At 32.3% G+C, this 18271-nt stretch overlaps 1 pseudogene; it reads left to right on the top strand.

The window, feature by feature from the left end:
* Window positions 1-17442: 17442 nt before the first annotated feature.
* On the top strand, window positions 17443-17561 carry LOC120596674 (uncharacterized; annotated as a pseudogene).
* The last annotated feature ends 710 nt before the right edge of the window (window positions 17562-18271 follow it).

The raw sequence follows: 18271 nt of genomic DNA, 5'->3' as shown, positions 1-18271 counted from the left end.
TATGCAAAATATATATACGAACACAATAGAAGTGCACATGTATGTACAGTGTACACATGTATCTCAAAGATTCTAGGTAAATATGTACAAAGATGCTAATGAAATAGATTTATTTTCTGTAGTATCTTGTTTTTCTGTGATGATAATATGTTACTATTGTAGTAACAACAAAAAAATATGTATCCTGTGCCTCCCAATATATTTACTTTAACCAGATGCCAATTTTCACATTTATGCAGTAAATTGAAGAAGCAACAGCCTTTTTTGCCTACATTGAAAATGCAAACATATACTTATACATATTTACATACAAAAGCATTGCAAATATAACTATAGAAACTAAAAATGCCTCTAAGAATCTGAACACAATTTCTTAATACTCGCTTGTACTCACATTCTATTACTCTTTATCCATCACACCTGTTACAGAACAATAGCAACTTAAGACTGACCGGTTTCTATTGTAATCTGTAAGCATTCTGATCTCAGTATTAAAATAGGAAGAGGTAAGTTTTTCTTTTTATCAAAGATTTAGCACACTTATAGAATGCTAACATTTGATGGACCTTTTAGCTCAGAGAAGATCAGTGACTTGCCTGAAATCACAGAAGATTTGGAGTAGAACCAGGATTGTACTATGTTCCCTGCCTTCTTGATTTTCCTTGAACTCCATCACTTAAATAACAAGAACTGAATTCTGATGAATATTTTGCATGAGGATAGCTTGAAATAAATGCAAGTTTGTGTCTGCAGCTATACCAGAATGAGTTTTAATTATTTTTATGGAATTTGCCTATAGCTGAGCCTGAAACCAGATTTTTATTTTACAGATCAGATTATGTACTATCCAGATTAAAATGTGTCCCAGAAATCTTGGCAGAGTTCAATAACCCCAGGGCCATCTGTTTTCTGGATTGCTTTTGGAACTTGTGCTGGAATGAGTTCTGCCAACACTTTGCATTTCTATGGCTCTTCTTCAAGTGGCTAAATTATTCACTGTTGAAAAAAATTATTTTTAGCACTGGGTTTAAATTTTTACAATCATTGATTGAGAAAAATATTCATTTAGAGATGCTCATGCTATAGAAGGTGAGTTTCATTATCAAATAGTATTTAAGAAATGTTCATATGAGTATGGTCCATACACCTCTAGAGAAAACCTAGCCTAATGTAGGATAGAGAGAGAAGATGGAAGAATTTTGGCATTTGAAGGAAATTTAGAGGCTGTTTAGAAAGTCTTCTTCAGTTTCTCTTCCAGGCGGTCATCTTGAACGAAGAGCCAGTTCCATCTGGGGATAGCTCCGATGATCAGAAAGTTCGTACATATGTCACATTTTTTTCTCACCTCTCTGGGCACAGCATTACATCGTTTCCCATGAGCATTGGTGTTTGATAGAGGTTTAAAAATATATATATATATATATATATATTTATATTTATATAAATATATATATATATATATATACACATATATATTTAAAGAATGACTGTATACCTTTGGAATTCTTCTAAACTGAAGGGAATTCATTGTTCTCAAGGCTAAAGGATCCTGGGGAGAATCTCCATCCTTCCACTCACAACAGGAGGCCAGTATGCTTCTGTACTTTCCCATTTTATACAGATGTCAAAGCCCGGGTTATAACACACTTCTGCAATGCTTTCCCAGAGAAATCATAGCTCTCTTCTACTCTATTATATATTTGGCAGAGAATAATTTATTTATTATCTTTTATTATTATTTTTACTACCATGCAATTTTATGGCCTAATGAAAGGCAACATAGGGTCATTCATTTCACACTTGTTTTACTTAGAGTTAGAAAGGGGTTCTGCTCATTATTGCCACTCAGAAAATCAGGATGAGGGAGACTTCATCTCAACCTATGTCTGTGACTATTGCGAACAGTGAGAAAAGAGGTGATGAATCATGTACGAGTTCTAAAATCCTCCATTCACATGTTATTAAATACAAATCAGCTACCCGCTCTTGACTTAAAAGAAGGGTGGATAGTCCAATCCTACCATTTATCTATAATGCAACCAGCAGAATGTGTGAATAGCACCAATGATTAGCAAAGTGTACATAAGGATGTGGTGGTGGAGCTACTATGAGAGATGGATGACCTAAATGACAGGAACAACAAAAAAGGCCAACATATTTGGTAAGGATGTGAAGGAGAGGCTCGGCTGAAAGCACAGGATAAATCAGAGCAAGAAGAACAATACTCATCAGAAGAGAACAGCTTAATATCAAACATATGTAATAAAAATCACATATGACCACATATGTAGAAGAGTGAATAAAATTATCTTAAGTAGCATTCTCCAGCCCAAGAAAGGCATACTATTGGGGTTGGGCTGCAGGATAATAGTAAAAAAACTCTCATTAAATATCTGGGTCGCACTGAATATGGGTCACTCAATTTCTTTAACCCTTGTCTGGCCCTCATCATTAAATAAGGGGCTTGGGACAATTAAATTCTAATGTTACTTTTCAGCTCTAATCTTTCAAGACTATCTTAAGTATATTCTTTATTCTAAGTAATGCTTAGTGAAATTTGGAGCTCAGGTGAAAGTACTTAGAAGATCTGGTGACAAAGAATTTAAATATTTTATATATTTTTATATAAAATATTTATGTAAGTATAATATATATGCCTAAATATTAAATGTTCATATATATATGTATATATATACACATGCGTGTGTGTAATGTTTGAAATCTATTTCATAATTGTAGTAAGACATGTTGTAAGATACATGTCTTATTATGACTTATACATGCACTTGTATACATACATATGTCTTATGGATTCTATAAACCAAAATTCATTTGAGAAGTCCCATATGAGAAAAAGAAAGCCAACTCTCCTCAAATCACAAGATAAAATATTTAGTGTTTGGCTTCTTCAAAATGACCAACCAAATATGCCAGATGGTTTTAAACAGAGCTAGATACTGCACCATCGTGACTAGTTTCAAATTTGCTAGTCATGTTTCATGGGCCTATATTGATTTCTTGTCATTGTCATCACTGATATACAGTATTTAAACAAGTACTCTGAATACGGAATTTCTAATTTCCTCAACTGTTTTACTCAGTTATTTTCTAAGACACGTGCAAAACAAAAATTTCAGAATGATGAGTAAAGATTTTAATTAAGAAGTATCATTAAATATTAAATGTTGAAAAAGTCATTTAACAATTTAAATGTCATCCTCATGTATTAGTGCAATAGGTAGACACTTGGTAATAGAAGAGTAAAATAAAACTTTTAGTCCTAAGTCTCTCTGCTGACTACTGCCTAATGTTCCACAATTAGAATCATCCCTTTGACATAATGTATGTAGCCTCCACAATCATCTCCTTAGAAAGGTAAATGGTCCTAAAAAAAATAAATCATTGTCATCAGCATAAAGCTTCAAGACACCTGGAGAGATAAAGACAAGAAAAATGTCTAATTCGAATTAGGAGTTCTTTTTACAACTTGAATTGTCTGATTAGCACTGTTTTATGAGTGCTTCCTCTGGCAGGTATTGCAATTTTCACAATAACACTGTGAAATAGAAGTCATCATTAACCACATTCAACCAGGAAGGAAATTGGTCGAAATTGACTAGCCTACCTGAACGTACACAGCTAGAATATGGTAAAGTACGAATCTGGCTGATGACTTTCAAATCTATGATCCGTCTACTATGACAAGAAAGAGGGAAGACCCTGGCTTTTGCTCTACGTACATTGGGAGATGCTGTGGATTGTATTGATAATGAATCTGACTTACGGAGCCTGGAAGTCTTAAATTGAGGGAGAAGGTGGAAATTTAGAAGCTAAGGGTTCTAGCAGTTCCTTCTACCTTTCAGGGGTCTTTTCCAGTGATGTGAGTGTGTCTGGGAACTTTTACAAGACCAGAAAGAAGCTTCTCCTTGAAATGACAGCTTTAGCACAAAACCTCTTTCTCATTAATTCAACCCTGACCAAGTCTGGGTCATTTTGAAGGAAAGACCCAAGCTGACTCACCCGCCATAAGTCCTGGCCGTGACCCCCTCCACTGTCCATGCTAGCCAAAAGAAACAGTAGTCTTTTCACCCAGATGTAATCTCTCTCTCTGAGCAATACCTTCTTGCATCTATAAAGCACAAGCAACTGTGAGATGTGTGACAAAAGTCTATAAAATTATCCGAATATACTGTAACAGTCCCCATGGCAGCACCGTGGTGCCTGCAACATAGAAAATCTATATATCCTCTTAAGTGAGAACAGAGCTCTCTTTTCAAAGCCCAGAAAGACCTACATTTCAAGTTTCTGTTGATAGGATTATTGTCTTTAGAAAAGAGGCCCGATTAAAGGAACTAATATGAACAAATAGCAGAGCATTAACAATCTGTAGAATAGCCTTTCAATAACATGCACCCTAATCCTTTCTCATTTGGGGCATTTAAAAGTCATATGTTTATTTTGTTCCCTGCATCCTACCAATACACTTATTTTTTTTTCCCCCCTTGACATGACTGGTGATTGGGTAAGACCAGCAAACGTTAAAGAGCCAAACTCTGGAGGAAACAAAAGTTCACAGAATTTAAATGATGCATTTTATTTAATTTGAAGCATACTAAAGCATTAACTGTCATATTAATAATAATTGAATAACAAGTTTGCATTGGCTGGAGTACTAAAAATGCTTGTATTTATTGACAACAGATGTTTTAGTATCCCATCAAGTCAACCTCTCTAGGAACTGCCTTAGGTTCAGATGTGTTTTTCCTACAAATCTGATTATATCCTAGTTAGGAACAAAGCAGATGACAATTGACTAGTAATTTTTTGGAATATTTTACCATGCAATGCATTTTTTAAAAAGCCAAAAGCAACAACAACAACAACAACAACAACAAAAGGAACCCTGCTAATATTTACTATAAGAACAAAAAATATTAAATGATCTTACAACCTCTTTTCTAGGATTGTGCTAGTGAGCATTAGATTTATGTTGTGTGGCAAATTTCAGGTAGTGGGGCAAAAAAGATATTCACATTTTTAAAACCTTTTAAAGTATTTTACAAATAAAACACTTTAACCATAGACACATTAGAAAACATATTTCACTTCTTGGGCCACCAACCAGAGTTACCCTCAGTTATTATGTTATAAATTTAGACTGAGATGTTTTCTATAGTATGCAAATATTTTTCACATTTGGAGGTTTCTCTCATAGTCACACTCCATCCTCTTTAAAAATATATGATGTTCCACTGCACTTTAGAATAAAATTTCATTTAAAAAGATATGCATAAGCATCCCACAAAGTCAAGATCGTCCCTGCGATCAGTGTTACAATTTTTTTTAATATGTTGGAGTTCCTCCTTTGGTAGAGTTGTCTGTTCTTCTCCTAGTTTCATTTACAACAGCTACGAGTATTTTCAAGTATCCGTGGAGTAGACTTTGTGATACAAAATACTAGAAATTGGTTCCCGTCTTTTTTTCCTAATCTTTGTATCAAGTGACTGAAGGCATGGCCCCTTGTTCTCTTTAATCTATCAGGATTTTACTTATTTGAGTATATAAAATTGTGCTAGTTTTCCAGCACAATTTTAAACAGGAAATTAAATGACATTGATTCCCTACTGTTTTTCTGCCAAAAAATGTAATATTAAATATTTTTCCCTTTCGTATACACACACACACACACAAATGATTATCTCTCTCTCTGTGTGTGTGTGTGTGTGTGTGTGTGTGTGTTAAGACCCTGGTACAATAAAATTTTCTTTGCAACTAAAGAAGAAAGAGCAACACTACTTTTTTGTTTTTTTAGGAAATACCACCACTTGAAATTTTTAAAGGCTATGATTTAACATTGACGTTATGAGGACCTAAAAGCTAATGGGATTTTTCAAAAGCCTTCAGCGAATATCAGACATCGCTGATGCTCTAAAGATCCTTTACTAGTGGGAATAAACATGAGTTTTCTGAGCTAAATTAATGTAAATGTGATATCCGAACGTATTAATAGATAAATAAATAAAAGACAGTAAGATAAATTGCAATGTAATTTGTAAGACATGGGCTTGGTTTACTAAAACTCAGTCTTTTTAATTCTTAACAAAGGTATATGTTTATTATTTGTACAACATAAGTACCTAGATTCTTCAAACAGATTTATTTTAGGAAAGAGAACATTCTTACTAAACTTAGGTTAAATATATAAATATTTAATATATATATAATTGAATATATAATATATATTTATTATATAATAATTTAATATATAACATATAGTATAAATAAATATATACGCATAATATATAAATAAATTATATTATATACATGTGCATATACATATGTATGTGTGTATATTATATAGGTAACCACCCTGTTTAGAAATGATGAAACTTAAAATCAGAAAGCGAAAGCAGAGAGGGAAAACAAGCCAATCTCGCCCTTCCTTGTTCTTAAATCATGACTTAATCTTTCAGGGGAATATTGTTGTTTTTGCTTCCTAGACACAACAGAAATTCAGGATCTGGCAATTTTTTGGAATATTTTACAATACAATGAATTTTTAAAAGCCAAAATCAAAAACAACAGAAAAGAATCCTGCTAATTCAGTGTCGAATCTCCAAAAACTGGAATAATCTCATACCTATAGGTTATTCCCAACATCAACTTGGCTAAGTGTCCCTTTCAGTGCCTGGATCGCTCAGGCAGTGAAAGGGGACCCAACACTGTCTCTGTTCCTATCCTGTCTTAACCTTTCAGTCCTCAACAACCACACAGCAATTCAGCTCTTCCTTTTTTCCTTCCAGCACTTCCCATTATAGCTAGAGAAAGTTTCTTGACAAAGAGGCTCATCCATGTCTGATTTCCCAACCCATTTGGACTCTTACCAGAATTTATAATCCCACTCTACATTCCTAGCCAGCTGTATTTGCCATTCCTCAAGGGGCTATTCCAAACCTTGAGTCCACTGAGCCACTTCTACAGCACTGCCCTTCCCTCCACTTTCTTCCCATCCTTTTTTCTGATTTAGGGCCAAAAACCTTCTTATGGCCAGAGATTCATAGCTAATCCTCATTGACTGACTGATAAAGCCCAGAGACCAGAAATGCCCTTTGTTCTTCTAGCATCTGTGTTGTGAGCCTAAGTACAGAGGGTTGTTACCCTAATAAACTAAATTTTTAAGAAGGAAAAAATCAGTTTGTTCATAGTGTTTCCCACAATAAGATGCAATTGTTTTCTTATTGATTTAGTATGAGAAATGAGCTTCAAAAAATATTCGTAAAAATAGCAAATTTATTCCCATAAAGATAATGTTAACTTTTATGATTACATTTTTTTCTGAAGAAGTCTCTGATTCACTGATAAACACTGAATGTACGCTAGTCAACACATAGAAATAACTATTATACTTGGTGTCATGTCTTTTTACAATGATTTTAAAAAACTAAAGAATAAAAAAGCTCTAATGTGGTCTAACCCAATTCACTTCTACTAATAATGATGTCCATAGTAGTGGAGAGATATTTAGGAAGTTATTGTATCTGTATCCTTATTAGAAACTAACCTAACTAAATTCTACATTGTGTAGAATTATTTGTTAAACAAATGCAGTAGAATGAACTTAAATTTTTATCAATTCTATAGTTGAAGGTGATAAAAAGGTACAAACTTTCTGTTACAAAATAATTAAGTCCTGCATTGTAATGTACAATATAGAAAATATAGTTAATAATACTGTATTGTCTATTTGAAAGCTGCAAAGAGAATGGACCTTAATGGTTTTCATCAGAAGAGAGGGGAAAAATTGTAATTATGTGCTGATGGATGTTAACTGGACATCGTGGTGATCATTTCATAATATATACATATATCAAATCATGTTGTACACCTGAAATTAATGTTATATGTCAATTATATCTCATTAAAAAGTAAAATTTAAATGAAGAAAATTCCATCGATTTTGTATGTAAGTATTTTATAATCTAGATTTTTTTTTTTCTACCTTCCCGCCCTTCCCTCTGGTAACCATTAACGTACTGTCCGTGTCCATGAGTCTCTGTTTCTTTGCCATGTTTGTTTGTAGTTTTCAGTTTTAAATTTCACATATGAGTGAAACCGTATAGTCTCAATTTTTTCTGACTTATTCCACTTAGCATGATTATCTCAAGATCTATCCATTGTCATCGCAAATGGCAGTATTTCATCTTTTCTTAAGGCTGAGAACTATTCCATCATATATATGTACCACCTCTTGTTTATTCAATCATCATCTATTGTAGGATACCTGGGTACTTCCATATTCTGGCCACTGTGAATTATGTTGCTATGAACATTGGGATGCATATATCTTTGTGGCTGAATGTTTTCAAGTTTTTTGGGTAAATACCCAGAAGAAGGATTGCTGGGTCGTATGGTAGTTCCATTCTTAGTTTCCTAAGGAACTGCCATACTGTTTCCCAGAGCGGTTGTAACAATTTACATTCTTGCCAGCAGTGTACGAGGATTTCTTTTCCCATACAATCTCTCCAACTCTTGTTATTACTAGTCCTGTTGATGAGAGACATTATAATAGGTGCGAGGTGGTATCTCATTGTGGTTTTGATTTGCATTTCTCCAATGATTACTGATGTTGAGCATCTTTTTTCATACCTATTGTCCATTTATATGTCTTCTTGAGAGAGGTGTCTGTTCAGGTCCTCTGTCCACTTTTTAATTAGATTTATTGTTTTATTATTGTTGAGTCGTATGAATCCTTTATCTATTTTGGCAATTAGGCCCTTATCGGAGGATATGTTTACAAATATCTTCTCCTATTCAGATGGTTGCCCCTTTGCCTTGTTAATGGTTACTTTCGCTGTGCAGAAACTTTTTAATTTGATATAGTCTCATTCATATACTTTTGCTTTTGCCTCCCTTGCTTTTGAGATCAAATTCATAAAATGTTTTCTGAATCCAAGGTCCAAGAGTTTAGTACCTATGTTTTTTTCTACGCAATTTATTGTTTCAGGTCTTATATTCAGGTCTTTGATCCATTTTGAGTTAAATTTGGTGTATGATACATAGCAGTCTAGTTTCACTTTTGCATGTGGCTTTTCGACTTTCCCAGCACCATTTATTGAAGAGGCTTTCCTTTCTCCATTGCATGTTTTTGGTTACTTTGTCGATATTATTTGCATATATACAGGGGTTTAATTCTTATTTCTGTTCCATTGATCTGTGTGTCTGTTTTTTTCTGCCAATACCACGCTGTTTTAATTATTGTTGCTTTGTAGTATAATTTGAAGTCAAGTAGAGTGATACTTCTGGCCTAGTTCTTTTTTTCTCAGGATTGCTTTGTCTATTCAGGGTCTTTTGCGTTTCCATACAAATCTGATAATCTTTTTGTTCCATTTCTTTAAGAGATGCCTTTGGGATTTTGGTGGGGATTGCATTAAATTTGTGTAATGTGTTAGGTAATAAAGTCATTTTAACTATGTTGATTCTTTCAATCTATGAACATGAAATATCTTTCCATTTCTTTGTATCTTCTTCAATTTCTTTTAATAAAATCTAATAGTCTTCAATGTATAGTTCTTTTACATGCTTCATTAGGCTTTTTCATAGGTATTTTATTCTTTTTGTTGCAATTGCAAAAGTAATTGTTTTTTTATTGTTGTTGCTGTTCATTTATTTCTTTTTCTGAAAATCCATTTTTAGAGTATAGGAATGCTGTGGATTTTTGTATATTGATTTTGTATCTTTAAACTTTACTGTATTTGTTTATTATTTCTAATAATTTTTCAGTGGAGTCTTTAGAGTTTTCTACATAGAGAATTATATCACCTGCAAAAAGTAAATTTGACTTCTTACCCTATTTGGATGCTTTTTATTTCTATCTCTCATCTGATTGTTCTAGCTCAGACTTCCAATACTATATTGAATAATAGTGGTGACAGTGGACAGCCTTGTCTTGTTCCTAATCTTAGAGGAAAAATTCTTAATTTTTCACCATTAAGTATAATGTTAGCTGAGGGTTTGTCATATATAGCCTTTAGTATGTTGAGGTAATTTCATTCTATAACCATTTAATTAAGTGTATTAATCATAAATTGATGCTGTATCTTATCAAATGCTTTTTCTGCATCTATTAATACAACCATATGATTTTTATCCTTTATTTTGTTTATGTGGTGTATCACATTGATCGATTTACGTGTGCTAAACCATTCCTGTGTCCCTGGGATGAAGCCCACTTGATCATGATGTATAATCTTTTGAATATGTTGTTGTATTCAATTTGCTATTTTTTTTTAAACAGGAATTCCACGTTTAAAAATTAGAGCTTCTCATGCATAGTAAGCTTTACATTTACCTAAAGTCATTTTTATAATATTGAACAATTCTTCCCTTCAGCTCCATTTTACCCTGAGTGGCTACTATTCTTGCTTCTAAGAAGATGAGGCCTCTTTTCTTTGTTTGTTTGTTTATTTTTAGTGGGCTTTTGAAGTATCATTTGCAGGAATAGCCCATCTGATGTCAGTGCTTTCTTTGTTGAAGTTCCACTGAGTCAGCCGAAGATAAATGGAATTTTTTTCTTCAATCCAAGGCTTAATTATGGTAATTAGTCTGTGCAATTTGTAAAATTTGGCAGCCAATTCAAGTCCTAATATGCATAAGCCTCTTTCTGCTACAAATTGAGTAGGTTTTAATCAGTTTTTAAAAGACAGTGTCTAACTATTGCCTGCGTGCCATACTCTTAGATTTTGAGATTGAATGTTATTTCAAACTCTGCTACATCATTAGCAGTTTCGATATTTTTAATATTCATGAAGCTTTCATCTTAGCATTAATCCCCAAGCATCTGTGATTATGATGGGCACTTTGGGGATCTGTCTATTGTGTGTCCGTGGAGAATGAAAGGCCTAGCAGCTCCTGGCAGTAAATTAACCCTCACAATGCCACTTGGTGCCAAATGCCTTTTGAAATGTTGCCTTCTGCTCTGTTCCTTTCTGTTCAGATTTCACACTCATGTTTGATTCCCTCAACAGACTCATGCTTCATTTTATTCTGACAGCCATCTGTGACACTATGGGGTTCCCCCCTTCTTTTTTCTTCAAAAGCCCTATCTTTCACCAGTGTTCCCCTCCGCCCCATAAAATGGGCATGTTAATCAAATGAGAAAAAGAACTCCAGGTACTAACTCCTATTTCATTACGTGGGTGTTTATGCACATTGAGGGAATTTGTAGAAACATATACTATGAATTTCTTGACAGTGCTACTTCAGAATAAATTCTCAAATCATCAATAATTTCTTAATTTACTATATTTTAAAACTACTTCAGATCATCTAAAAATGTTACTCTTAAATTTTGTTTCAGTTATTAGATTTTCATATTCTAAATAGATAAAAAGGAAATAATAGAATATGTATAGTTTTATCGAGTACTCATCTTTTACCAGCCTGTGTTAATCTTTAAAAAAATAGATATGCAGGTACATAGGTAAGTAAAGTCAAACTGCCATAAATTGATACTTCCTTTCTAATTTTTAGAATAATTTATTTTTCTACTTTAAAATTTCCCTTACCCTTGCAGATAAAAGAGAGCTTCTAATTAGCCACATGGCATTGTATCTAGTAAGACAAAAGTATATTACTTAATAATCTTTAAAAAAAAAATCTCATTTCTGAGAAAATATCAGAGACACTATTTCTTAAATTACAAGTAATGTCAGAACTAAATAAAATAGAATCATCATATTTAAATACATCTTAAAGAATAAGCATCTCATTGTTAAAATTATGAGAGTGCTTCAGAGAGAACGTCAGGCAGCAGAAGACAGCATTACTTTCTAGAAAACCAAGTCGGGGAAGGGTGAAAAAAGTCCCTGGATAAGTTGAAGAGTGCTCTCAAAAAGCCATGTTCAACTTATGTGAAAGAAATAATTTCAGTAATCGAAGCCATTTCTACTTCCTGAAGTCTCTCAGATTGCTTTTGAATGTAAGATAAAATAACTCTGTAATGTTGTCCTTTAGTCAATGTGAGGATATCATTGTCTGTGACCATCTAGAGTTGGGGAGGTGTGGAATGGGACTCCTTGAGTGACAGGAGTGGACTGTAGTAGGGGAAAGGTTGGAATGGGAGGGTCCACCCATCCTGTAAACCTTAATCCCTTGACCTTGTAAGGAGCAAAAAGTTATTAGAAAGGAGACAGTTCTGCCCTGGAAGAGTGTTACATTGAGGCAATATAGTTTTTCAGCAAACCAATAAGAATTCTGGCTCTAAAATGAGAACAGATAATAAAGATCAATAGTGGTATGCCTGAAAATTTCAGGAAGTGTTAGATGTATATCTCATCTTAGGGAAGTATATGATTTAGTAGATATGACCTTGAAAATTTACTGTCATTGAGACCTAAGTTTATTATTCTGATGGATTGAGAGTAGATTCTAAGCTTCCCTTTCTATCCAGTGCCCTGCTTAGAAATGCTAGCAGTAATTGGTATATAATAGAGGAATAGAAAATTTTGCAGAAAAATTGAAATTTTGTAGAACTAATTATTTTTGAAAAAAAAATTGAAATTCTATAAAGTATCTAATTCAAATTTTGCCAATTTTTTCCTCTTAATATAATGAAATCTACATTTTTCTCAAGAATATAGATTATTTTGCCCTAATTCTATAAAGCCTAGATACACTTAAATCTTATGTATTAACTAACTGGATAAGTAATAAATGGCATTATAAACATATACTTTACAGAATTTGAAGTTTGTATTTAGTAATACACATATTTTAAATTATACTTATGGAAAATATAATATAAATTTTAGGTTAATCTTAAAACCGATATTTTAGCATTCTAAATAGGGAGGAAGAAAGTATTGGTTAAAATATGCTTAATCCCAAAAATCATTTAAAATAAATAATTGGAGGAAATCACTAGTATGGGTGGTTCTGTTGCCAACACTCTATCCTAGCTATTACTTAATATTCTTTAGGAAGTTTAACAAAATAAATAACTTTTCTTTTAGGTCATGACCTTAAACAGAGATCAGATATCTTCTGTAGTTTTATCTTTGGACATAAAAAGTGATGTAAGTATGCATCAAAGAACATTAAGGCAAAAGATATGTGTGCTTTACAATAGTATGTTACTTGAACACACCCTGAAACTTCAAGAACTTCCTTGACAACACATAGCCTAGAAGGCTTTAGGCAGCTAGAGCTTCCTCAAAGCTGAGAGTTTTGGCTCAGTTTCACTTATTTACAGTTATTTAGATATAAACCAGAATGACCCCAAACTCAGTAGCCAGTGGATGAGCCCAGCTATTAAGGGGTTGAACATAAAGGTCTAGGTAGGGAAAAGAAGAATTCCAGAATATGGCCAGACATTCCTTTGTTTATTGTATTATAAAATCATAATTTTTATCTCTTTTAAATGGAATGATAGAATTCATATAATACATAGTTAGCATTATAATATTTCATTCATGGTTTTGAAGAGCAAATAGCAGAGGAATAAGAATCATATACCAATAATATGATTTACAAAGTTAGTGATTATCTTCATTAATCGTTGTGGCTGAAAATGATTCTTGTCTCATGGTTAGATATGAAGAATATGTTTTAGAAGAATATCTGCAGTCACCTAGAAGGAAGTCGTAAACACAATTTCTATTGTTTTTACTGTAGGATAATTTTTTTCTGAGTATTTCAATAAGAATTATAGTAATCAAGCATTTTAAGCAGTGTTAGCTTATGTTGGTTGCTGATGCGGCCCAGACAAACTTCAGAGAAGTTTTTTGTTATTTGGAAAGAAGAAAAATAATGTAGGTAAGGTTGTTAATCTGTTCCAAGCATATTACATAAATATAATTTCTGTATTTCAGTAACTGATTCAGAATTATTAGATGTTAGATTGTTTAATGTAAAAAGTGAGTATAAAAACCATTAATAAATGCTATACTAGTTCTATTTTGTATTTGAAAAATAAAAATGCCCAAATCCATTGGTATTTCTATTGGAGATGAGAGAGAAGCCTGAAATAGAGCATCTTGTTAATGGTAAATTAATATTACCCGAAATGTTTTTCCTTTTAAAAATAATAATAATAATAATAATAATATTGCTAATTAATTACAAACACTATAAGCATAAACAAAAAACGGTAAATGGTGCTCATTTTTTACTCTTTTTTAATGCATAAAAATAGCCATTTTCTACCTCAGTTTTAATAATCTGGTAATTAATATACAGATTTTACCTGACACTATAGTCTTTAAAAGTGATCAGTTTAAACTTTTTATAGAAAAATCTGTTTTGTCCTAAATTAGGAAATAATCTTTCTTAAAATTTGGTTTTATTAGCAAGTGTATTCACTAATTGTTATCATTCTGAAGAAGATGAAACCAAGTGTTGCTATTTATTTATGCCATTATAGTTTACTCTAAATTATAGGCTATAAAATAAAATCCTAATAATAATTGTAAAGGTAGTGATTTTCTTAATCAATCATTGCACGCAGATGTGCAATTGGCATTAATTTGTGAGTACAACACCTGATCCACGTAAAGCATTTCTCCTACTCTTAGCATTCATTACAAAGACACAGACCTCACTCACCTCAAAGAGCCTTGAGTTTTAGAGGCAAGTATGAAAACAGCCGAATTCCTGAACTTAACAAAATACTTAAAAACAGATACACAAGAAATATCTGTTAGAAACAGAGAAGAAAAAGTTATTAACTCTCATGGGAGGATCAAGAGTTATCATGTAGGCCTGAGTCTTAAAGGGTAGATAGAAATACTTTGATCCTAAGTAAGAGTAGAAAGATATTTCAGACTGAAAGTGCAAATGTCAAAAGCAAAAGAAAATGAATTTAAGTGTATGGCATATCCTAGAAATGGTGAGCATTTCAATGTAATGAGTAACATGATTCACAGGGTACATGTAGCAGGAGGGATAGTTGAAAAGATATAGTCTAAGATTAAAAAAATAAAATAATGGAATACCCATTGATAACTAGGAGCTATCCAGTTTTGTACCTCTCTTTTAATGCAACTATGTGTCAAGTCTGGGATTGCTCCAAATTAATAAGAATGAGGACAGTCTGTGATGACCTCACGTTCAGAGAACTTTGTAATCAACTCTGCCCTGTTGAATATGCCAGGGTTTTAGTGGGTGAAGGTGGGGTTCCAGGATATGCAGTTTTCCAGAAGTGCTGTCTACTGAGAAAACCATTAAATATTGAGTATTGGGACATTGTAGTTAACAAAATAAAGTGATTTAGTTAAAAGAATAAAGATGTTTTGCTTCTAGAGACAGAAGATGATTGTTTCTTTTATTTATTTGTATATTTTAGTAATCTTTTATAATAACCTGCAAAGGTCAAAATTTGACCCAAGCTGCTATAAATACACATAGGATCAAAAATAGTTTCTCCTAAGTGATCTATATACTTTCATCTGATAAACATTATGAATTAGTAGTCCATTTGGTCTTGTTTTCCCAGAAGATGCAAGGATATGTAGAGTAAATTTCAGCTACCTACAGAAACTTAGTAGGCTTTGATAATTTTTGTTCTTTTCATATTATAAGTTTTGCTTCTGGCTCCATTTTTATACTTATTCTTTTGTTTTACTTCAGCACATACTGTTAATTTATATATTGCCGTGTTATATATTATATATTCATACAAACACTGATATGGTTGTAAATGTTTTAACAATGGACTCTCAAAAGGAAAGGTTCATGTGTGTATGTGTATATGTGTGTGTGTATTTACTACATACTACTGGTGTAAGGAGGTATAGCACATCATTTATAAATAATATTACATGTCATAATTTTTATTTTAGATTTAATATAGTCAGTTGGTTCTCAGAGAATATTTTTATTCATTTTTCTCTAACTTTTGTATCCTTAGCCTATGGTTGCATTTCTAATTCTGGCATGAATGTTGGTTAATAATTTTATTTATGCTAATGAGTAAGACTAAAGTATAATAATAAAGATGTATGTCAGAACTTCAGTTATTCATCAAAAAATGTGAATGACCTTTTAGCTGAAATAATGGAAGAATATTTTCTCTTCTTTTATGTTATTCATAATATAATTGGTATTGACATAACACATTTTTAAGGTTAAGTTGCATTATTAATATTTTCTTCATCACTTTCTTAAATGTAAACAAATCAATAAAACGATAAGTACTTTTTTTTCCAACTCTCATGGCATAAATACCTGCACCGTGTCTAGTATCAAGCTACTAATAACATCACTGAATATAAAGTTAAGAGATGCTCAGAAGTACACTATTATATAGCATTTCTATCAAACAGATCAAATACATGAAAAAAATAACAAGGTCACGACTATAGTAAACATTTAGCAAAATAATTAGAAAATGTGAGTTTTTAATATCAATCAGCTTTTTTGTTTAATAATAGATTTTAACTGGCTTATAAAATCCCTGAAAATGTATCTATTGGCTCTTGTGACCTAGTACATACAGGACCAGCACAGAACTGCATGATATAATTCATATAATCTTTCTAAATGAAAGAAAGTTATATAGAAAGTAAATTATTTCATTGAAAATATATGAACACAGGAATAAAAAATAAATTATTTCAGACTGATGTAAGTACCCAGCATGAAAATCATGTTGATGAAAAGTCAACTCTGTTTCTTAACTTATATATATTTATCCTTTAGTCTTCTTTGACCTTACTGGAGAGCTTGCTGCATATGTATTTAAATTCCTGAGAGAGAAAAAATATGTTATTAAATTTACTGATAATAATAGGACTTCTCTCCAAAAGAACATATGAGGTAACATTTTTTTTCTCTAAATATGTGTGCAACATATCAACAAAAATGTGCATTTTCTTAGTAAATTTAGACATGAAGAGGAAATTAAATTTAAGTTGCTATGCAAAGAGAATACTAATTTTTAATTTAGGAACAAAGCTGCCTGAACATTTCAGATCTTTTCCAACTAAAAATGCAAAATGTTAGCAAACACAATTCTTAGATACCTAAGTAATATTGGTGGATTATATGGATTGATGATGGTGTGTTTACTCTACTAGAATTTTTTTAAGAGTGACCTTTGATTGTTAACTAAATTGAAACACATTTAAATTAGATGATACCTATCTAGGTCTCGGACAGCATTCACATGTTAACAGAAATGAGTGGTATGTTAACTGATGGAGTCCCATCATGGTTTCATCAGTAACTAGTAGCTAATTGAGGCCTTAAGAAGAAAACTTAGAGGTTCTGTTTGCCCCCTGACTCTTGACTGGCATAATGTTCCTGAACTCTAATCTGGTGAGAATATTTTATGGAAGAGTTGTACTCTAGGATATGCAGAGAGCTAACACTCAATACTTGCATTTGTTGTTTCCTTTTATTAAAAACTACATACTCTCTCCTTCTTGCTCTCACTGATCATTTAAATTTTATGGCCATGCCACTCTGAACAACCCTGATCCTGTCTGATCTTGGAAACTAAGCAGGGACGGGCCTGGTTATTACTTGGATGGGAGACTACCTAGGAAGACCAGGTGCTGTAGGCGTAAAAACTAGAAAATAAGGGATTGTAAACTGACAAAGTCCTTGCAATCTGTGAGGTCAAACAAGGGTTGCCTCACCTAAAATTAAATTAAATTAAATTAAATTAAATTAAATTAAATTAAATTAAATTAATAAATTTTAGGATTCTTAAATCTTCTTACCTTTATGTAAATTAAAACTATGAAGTCTTTTAATGTTTAAATGGTTATATAATATTCTCTTAAATTTTAGGTTCAGAGTTTTATAGGCCCTATCCTTATTTTCGTATACTCAATAAATCTAGGATATTTTCTTTGCTTATTATGCTTTTCACTTTAAAACTTCTAAAACTTGTGAAATTTGAATCAGGTAGCAAAATGCGCTTAGGTTGTTTCTCACCCCTCCTTCCTAACATTCATTCACTCTGATTCTAAAATGGTAATGGTAGAGCTAAATCATTTTTATGTGCTTATATTGCATGGTTAAGTACTTATAAAATTTACCTACCCTAAGGGATCTGATTACAATATCTACATCGGAGGATTTTATTTCAAGTTTCAATCATTTAGAATTTTAGTGGTAGAAGAAGGCTATCTTTTGCATTGATTAAAATCAAATAGTTCAAGTAATTATTCTAGTATCTGGATTTCATTTGAAAATGTTTCTATTTATATAATATTGAAAACCTGTGTGTGTCCATTTCTACAAACAAAAAAGTAAGACCACATAGGAT

Source organism: Pteropus medius, unplaced genomic scaffold, assembly GCF_902729225.1.
Source record: "Pteropus medius unplaced genomic scaffold, Ma_sr-lr_union100, whole genome shotgun sequence".
Classification (NCBI taxonomy): domain Eukaryota; kingdom Metazoa; phylum Chordata; class Mammalia; order Chiroptera; family Pteropodidae; genus Pteropus; species Pteropus medius.
This window is presented reverse-complemented; position numbering and strand designations above follow the sequence as displayed.